Source organism: Mercenaria mercenaria, chromosome 11 (genome assembly GCF_021730395.1).
Source record: "Mercenaria mercenaria strain notata chromosome 11, MADL_Memer_1, whole genome shotgun sequence".
Taxonomy (NCBI): domain Eukaryota; kingdom Metazoa; phylum Mollusca; class Bivalvia; order Venerida; family Veneridae; genus Mercenaria; species Mercenaria mercenaria.
In genome coordinates, this window is record NC_069371.1 from 15,211,868 (window position 1) to 15,219,962 (window position 8,095).

General features: G+C 32.9%; 1 long non-coding RNA gene across 1 annotated transcript; it reads right to left on the bottom strand.

Moving 5' to 3' along the window:
- Positions 1 to 2,287: 2,287 nt before the first annotated feature.
- LOC128547032 (uncharacterized) lies at positions 2,288 to 8,085 on the bottom strand. Its single transcript, XR_008366266.1, has 4 exons — positions 7,109 to 8,085; positions 6,616 to 6,727; positions 3,029 to 3,159; positions 2,288 to 2,405 (listed from the first exon to the last, which is right to left on the bottom strand). It is a non-coding gene; the product is annotated as an uncharacterized LOC128547032 (long non-coding RNA).
- Positions 8,086 to 8,095: the final 10 nt, after the last annotated feature.

Genomic DNA, 8,095 nt, shown 5'->3' on the forward strand with positions numbered 1-8,095 from the left:
TGTTTATGAGTATTACTAAAGCATATGATTTCCTTAATTTACAGGAACAATTTTTTTTGTTCTTTAATCCCTTTCATATTAAACATATTCAATATTCTGATATGCTTGTCTCTGTTAAAGTGATGAAGTGAAATTAGTGAGCTTTATTCGACATCTAGGTGCATACCTGGATGAAAACTTGAATCTAAAAGAGCATGTAAAATGAAAGTGTGGAACAGCAATGCTCAACTACTTCAGAATAAAATGTATCGGGAAATATCTTAACAAAGAGGCTACCGAAATCCTTGTGCTGTCATAGGTGATATCCCATTTAGATTATTGTAGATCTAATTCTGTATGGTATTGCTCAAAGCAAAGACAAAATGCAACAAATTCAGAACATGTATGCAAAACTTGTCCTAAATCGAAGAAAATATGACAGTTCCAAGCAAGCGCTGTTTGATCTTCACTGGCTACCAATCAAAGCCAGAATCACATTCAAAATGCTCACCTACATGTATAATTGTTCAGTTGGAAACTCCAGAATATCTTTCTGAACTTCTCATAAAACAAACACAGACAAGGACTTGCGTTCTTCAAATTCCGTTACTGAGTGTTTCGTTGTTCCTTTCAACAAGCGCAAAACCTTCAACGACAGAAGTTTTGGTACTGTTAGACCTAAACTCTGGAATGAAATGCCTCTCGAAATAAGGAACTCAGACACAATTGATGTTTTCAAAAAGAAGTTAAAAACTCATTTTGGAAATTACCTTGCACTCTTTTTGAGAATGTGACTGTGATTTTTAAGAGATTGAAGTAACGTGAACTGGCTGATTTTATTGTGCAAATACATTCGAATATGAACTATTTTATAACAAATACAAAAATACAGATTTTTGTAAGAACTTCTGGACATGTCACAATAGCCCACTTATTCTTACTTAATAACAAACAGCTATCTTACTGTATCTTAATACTCTAATATTCTATTAATCTTATATGATGTTTGATCTTTTGTTTAATGCTTACTAAACAGTTTATTCACAATGATATTTATGCCCATTTATGTCATATAAAATTAATTTTTGTCGTATTTTTATGTATTTGTAAAACGTCATTGAATATGGCATGTCAAACGTTGCTAAATTATATATGTATGTTATTATTATTTTATGTTTGTTATTGTTATTCAATATCTTGTCATTCATAATCTGAAAGTCATTATTGTTATTCTATATTTCGTTGTTATTGTATCTTTGATATTGTTATTCAAGGTCGTGTCATTCATATTCTATGTCTTACCATTGTTATTGTATATGTCGTTATTCTTATTGTATTTTCGATATTCTTATGGTAAAAGTCATTATTGTTATTCTATATTTCGTTATTCTTATTGTATCTTTGATATTGTTATTCAATGTTGGTTCATTCATATTCTAAGTAATACCATTGTTATTGTATATGTCGTTATTCTTATTGTATGTTCAATATTCTTATGGTAAAAGTCATCATTGTTGGTCAATATCTGATGATTCTATTTACAAAATGTGTCATTCTTATTCTGTTATGTGATTGTATTTGTATAGCGTCGCTGTGCTATTTGTATCATGTGTGCTATTTATATCGCGGGAAATCCCACATACAATAAGAATATCAAGCTTACAAAAACAATAATGAATATACAACAACAATGTCTTTTACAATAAGAATATCGAACATACAATACGAATAACGACATATAGAATAACAATGGTTCACTTAGAATATGAATGACACGACACTGAATAACAATAACAAACACACAATAATAATAATATACATATATAATATAGCAACGTTTGACATGCCATAATTGAATATGTTTTACGTAAAAATAGGCGTTAAATCAAATAAAACAGTTTCAGTTTCAGTTAAAACACTCTTATGCTAGAATGATGTCACGAACATGCGGTGACGTCTAAGTTTTTGTTGTGACCAAGAAAAAGCGCTTCTATACTTTATCTACTGTTAGATTAAGTGCATATTAGAATGGAAATCCCTTTCATATTAAACATATTCAGTGCATCTTCTACTTAAATAGTTTATTTCTTTAGACATTATCTGCACTGTATGTACAAATCCTCATAGAATGTCAAATCTAAATTAACTATCATATTAGTCTGTGTTCAGACCCTGTGTTTTGTTTACAGTAGATAACTCCTGAGGCTATTCAAATGTATAATTACATCACTTGTCTTCAGACGACTCTTTTCTATAATAACTAAATTTGAAACTGTAACCCACCATCTAATGGTTCTTGTAAACTCCTTTCATCTGTCAACCTCATTCTGACCAGCATGTCATCCATTTTGTCCATTCTACTCTCCTGTATCTTTAAAGGAACAATGTGAATCATCATCCCTTCTTGTCCACATTTCCCTCAAACACTATAAATAGTATAATACATACTCACAACTAATGGTAACATATAGGTGTCTATAACAGGTTATACTGGGTATAGGTGTCTATAACAGGTTATACTGGGTATAGGTGTCTATAACAGGTTATACTGGGTATGTTAATACAGTATTTCTTCAAGATTACTTCCTTGTGTAAAATCATTATCTACATCTATAAACTGTTTGCTGAAATATCTGTAAGAGCTAGTAGTTGCAACAAACATGGCAACTCTCACTGCCAATGGATACAAATCCTCTTGAAGAGGTTCCAAAAACTGTCGGTACATGATCTAAAACCTATCAATCAAAAAGTTATTTTCATCAGCCTATGAAGGACTGCATTCTAGGTTTAACCAAAACGCAAGTTTTTCACTTAATATTCATTTCCATTGACTATTTATAGATGTTTGCCAAGGGCTAAATGGCTGCTTTATCTACAGCACAGATATTTAAGAACAAATATTAAAAAAAACAGTTATTTCTATCTACTGAAGCAATTTTTATGCAGAGTGTGGTGAAACTAAAATTCAAATGTAACAGTACAACAGAACTCTTTACAAAACAATACAGACACAAGAAAAAGTTTGGAAAAAAATGACTGATATGCATACCTGAACTTCAGTCTTTGTAGAACTTGTTATCTTTGCTCTGTCCTCAACTGCTAACAGGTGAACAATACCATTTTTTTCTAACCTCTTCAGAACCAGGTTACAGTTCTACAGCTTCCACTTGACATTTACTCCTAAAATTATTAATAAGTTAAATATTAAGATAACATATCCTAATTACAATCTGACCTTCAGTAATAGCATTTTAACACAAAAGTATTAAAAGAAAATACAAGTAAACAAAGGAAGCAAACAAAAGCAGCAATGGAAGTAGACATACAAGCTAGAGATAAATGAGCCGTGCCATGGGAAAACCAACATAGTGGGTGTGCGACCAGCATGGATCCAGACCAGCCTGCGCATCCGCGCAGTCTGGTCAGGCTCCATGCTGTTCGCTTTTAAAGCCTATTGGAATTGGAGAAACTGTTAGCGAACGGCATGGATCCTGACCAGACTGCGCGGATGCGCAGGCTGGTCTGAATCCATGCTGGTCGCACACCCACTATGTTGGTTTTCCCATGGCACAGCTCAAATAAAACTAATTCAAATAACTGTCTCTTTGTATTTTCTTTTTTATGACAAACAAGTAGAATTTACAAGTATGTCAGCTTAAAATACTTTTATTTCAATTATTCCATCATCACCAAAAATTCAACAAACAACAATACCAACATAAAAACCCCTAATGAACTTAAACTCCAATTAAAACAAACCTGCCTCTGTATAAACCAACAAAAATTATGCAAATGTGGTCAAGTAAACACAACACAATAACAACAAGAGCTGTCACAGGAGACTGTGCGCTCAACTATTTCGATGCTGGATAGTGAAACTAGGCACATCTGACAAAGCTGGAACTGTCACTGGAGTGTTTAATGACTCCATTGTGGATGAAATATTGGATAATAGCTCGAGTCTGTGTCAAAAGTATTAAGTAATAAGAGATAAGAATCCAGTGTATCAAAACATCAAATAAGTATAATTCTTAGCAAAAAGGGGACATAAATCATGAAATATTGGTGCAAGAGTGATGCACCTTGTGTCATGTTGAATCAAATCAATTTTGTAATAACTGAGATATAGTGAAATGCATCAAAATTAACCCTTAATGCAAAGTAAAAAGGGGGCATAATTCATGAAAAATTGGTGCCAGAGTTATGGACCTAGTGTCACATGATGGGTGATAAGGTTGAACAACTATTTCAAGTTTGAATCAAATCCATTCAGAAATAACTACTTTAGAGTGAAAGTGCATCAAAACCTTAACCTGAAATTATAAGTAAAAAGGGGGATAATTCATAAGTTATGAGTTATGGCCATTGTGTCATATGATGTGAGTATTGATGTTAAACAACTATTTTAAGTTTGAATCAAATCCATTTTGTAATAACTGAGATAGAGTGAAAGTGCATCAAAACTTTAACCTGAAATTCCAATCAAAAGGGGAGATAATTCATTAAATATTGGTACCAGAGTTATGGTGGTCATTGGTGGGAGATGATGTGACACAACTGTTTTAAGTTTGAATCAAATCCATTTAGGCCATTAGTTTTTTATTTTTTGGTTTACGAACCGCCAGGATGACACATGGTCGTAGGAGGAGGGAAAAAAGAAAAATTAAAAAACAGAATCAGATTTTTTTTTCTCCGTAGGAAACGGACCTTTGAAAGGAATATGGGTAAATTCTACATAACAGCATACAGGCTGCATGTTATAATCTTCTTTCCCAATTTTGATGCTTTTTCCTGCAAATATACCTGTGACCTTGGTTATATTTGATTAAAAATGAGCCTTGGGGCTTGTCATAGCATCTTGAGAAAAAAATTTGCCTTGGTATTTCTGTGAAATTACATTAATATACAGCTGGGCAGTTAGCTGTAACATTTTTCTTGAAAGGACTGTACATAAAAACTGCATATATTCTCACATACTAAATGATTGGAGACATAGAAGTCGTATGTTAAACACTGACTGAAATTAATACCTTCTGTTAAAACAACAGATGGAAGAATCTAATATTCCCCACATTTGAACAACACTGTCAGATCTTAAACCCATGGATATAATGATTTTACACTCAGCAGCTATCAAGCATCTTGGCTGTTTATGGACCCAGTCTGAAACTTAGGGGTAAAACTATATGACAACATACACTGCACTGTACCTAATAAGCAATTATCTTTTTACGTGTTAGGAATAGGAAGTGTCTTGCCATCTGGTAAACAGACACCTAGCCTATGTTTTGCCCGTCTGTTAACTGGAAGCCTTGCCTTTCCTCTTATGGTTTTCTTGGCATTTGTTAATTCATTTTATGAATAGGCCTAATGTAACACAACAGTTCATCAATGATCTTTGAAAATTCTGTTAGTCAATATTTGACTTGCCACATCTACTGCACAACAACATTTGAAAAGACAGTAATTACATCTATAATCAACATTAATCTGATGTTAATATATAACGTAAAATAATTTCATTAAAAAATACGTAATTCATAACTTATAAACAAATAGGTTACCAGATGCCAAAAAGCTGTACAGGCTAGACGTTTGCTTACCGGGCCTTACAATTACACTGTTTTGATGTCCCCTGTACCAGTTTATATCATCAAACAAAAGTACTGTAATCATTGTGTATTTAAATGATATTTTTCGGGAAAAAATGCTCTCAAGTTTGCGTAATAAGCGGTGCTTAGAATCACCGTAATAAGATTGCGCTATTGGGATGACAGTTACCATAAACGTAGTTGTATACTAAATACAGACTGCATATCACCGACAATTGGCCATTTTTTCAGGAAAGCACTACCTCGCAACTTTGAATGTTCTTGCATTTTCAGTAAAATTACTTCAAAACTTTGGAAATAATACAGCCTGGGCGCAGCCATTCTTAAACGTTTCATAAATTGCGTAACAAGCATGCTGATTGGGCGCAGTATATATCGGAAATTTTAATTGGACGTTTACGTCATGCATAAGATATGAAGTTTAAAAAAAGAATTTTAGGAATTCCTAATGTTGATTTGACTTGTTCGCCGTGACGGATATTCGAAGAACAAGACTTTTTTATCTTTTTGGAATATGCGATGCATTTTTTCTTCTGCAAGCTTTCATGTCATAGCGGAGGAAATAAAAAAAATTACGTTTTTCCAATTTTATTTTTTTTCTGAAAACACGTTTTTTTTTGAGCAGCGGTTCCGTAAACCGAACAATCAAAAATAAAAGGCCTTAGCAATAACTGAAATAAAGTGGAAGTGCAGCAAAACTTTAACCTGAAATTCTAAGTAAAAAGGGGGGATAATTCATAAAATATTGGTGTCAAAGTTATGACTCTTGTGCAATATTATGTGGGTGATGATGAGGAACAACCATTTTAAGTCTGAAGTAAATCCATCAACAAGTCAAGTAATAACAAAGATAAGGAGAAAGTGCATCAAAACTTTAACCGAAGTGCGGACGCGGAAGGACGTCGACGTCAGGTTGAGTAGGATAGCTGTCCATACTTCGTATAGTCGAGCTAAAAATTACAGCAGGGTTTATTTTATGAAACAATATATCATACAGAGATCTATTTTAGACTTGTATGCATACCTCAACTTTTATATAAGCATTGCTCTCTCCACGATTCCTAACAATTGGTGTAATCCATCAGTACTGAACCTCATGTTCTTCACTGCCGAAACAAAACTTCCACAGCTGATGGCTGAAATTTATTTCTATTACAATAACAAGTTGCGTTTCAATACAAAAATATATCTCAGTATTTCATGATCTGACTTTTAATAATAGAATCAAACAAGTACTATAACAAACATGAAGTACAAACAAATAAAGAATGTAATATTAGAACACAAAGCACAAATATGACAACATAAGATATTTCAGGCTGAAATTACTAAAGTTCATGTAAATTTTTCTTAACATTTCATAAAAAAACAGTATAAAGTTGTAGATAATTCATATTTCTAACTATTAAAACAAGACAGCAAACAACTTTAAATATTGAAAGTTAGTCCACCATCACCAGAAAATTCAATAAACAAACAACACAAGAAAACACACACACAAAAAATGTTTAACTTACTCAAGTTTACAAAATCAGTTGGTTTATAAACTTCTTCGTTTGCCCTACACTATCAGACCAGCATCCTCGATGAAACTTGTGGTTTGCCACAGATGTTCAATGCCTTCATACAATTTCTGGAGGATTGAGGTATCTATCGGCCAAGTCGCAGTTCGCTCCTGGTCATGCCTTTTACATTTCTGGAGTAACTGCTCAGTAGTCTGATCTTGCTCACCACAAGGACAGGTCGGTGATGGTGCCAGTCTGTATTTCTTGTACATGTGAACATTGAGCTTGTTGTGCCCCAAGTGAAGGTTATAAACAAACAGAAAAATAAAAACAAAAAAACATATAAAATAACATAAATGTCCAAGAATATAGGTTATCAACAGCACAATAGGTCATTTATATTACAACATAACTAAAGGAAGTGAAATATAAAAAAAAGACGTATACATACCAAAACTTCAGCATTTGTAAAAACCTGTAATTTTTACTCTTTTACTCTATCCATCATTGCTGACAAGTGGTGTAACACATTCCTCCTGAACCTCATCTTCTTCATTGCCCAAGTTTCAAAGCTAATTGCTGAACTTTACTTCAAATGAAATAACAACTTACATTTCAACATCAATACTTTATACTCTGATCTTTAGTAATAGAATTAAACAAGTACCTAAACAACATAAAATGCAAGTATAAACAAATAATGTATAGAACATGAAGCACATACATTAACATAACATATATCATCATGTTGAAATTACTGAAACTCTAGGTCATGTAAATGTTCCTATTTCATAAAAAATGGTATATATAAACTTGTGATAATATTTACTATCCTGTCAACATAACTGAAAGAAAAGAAATTAGAAAAAAAGGACATATACCTCAACTCCGGCATATGTAAAAACCTGTAATCTTTTCTCTATCCGTCATTGCTGTCAAGTGGTTTAACATATTCTTTCTGAACCTCACATTCTTCAGGGCTGAAACTGTTCCACAGCA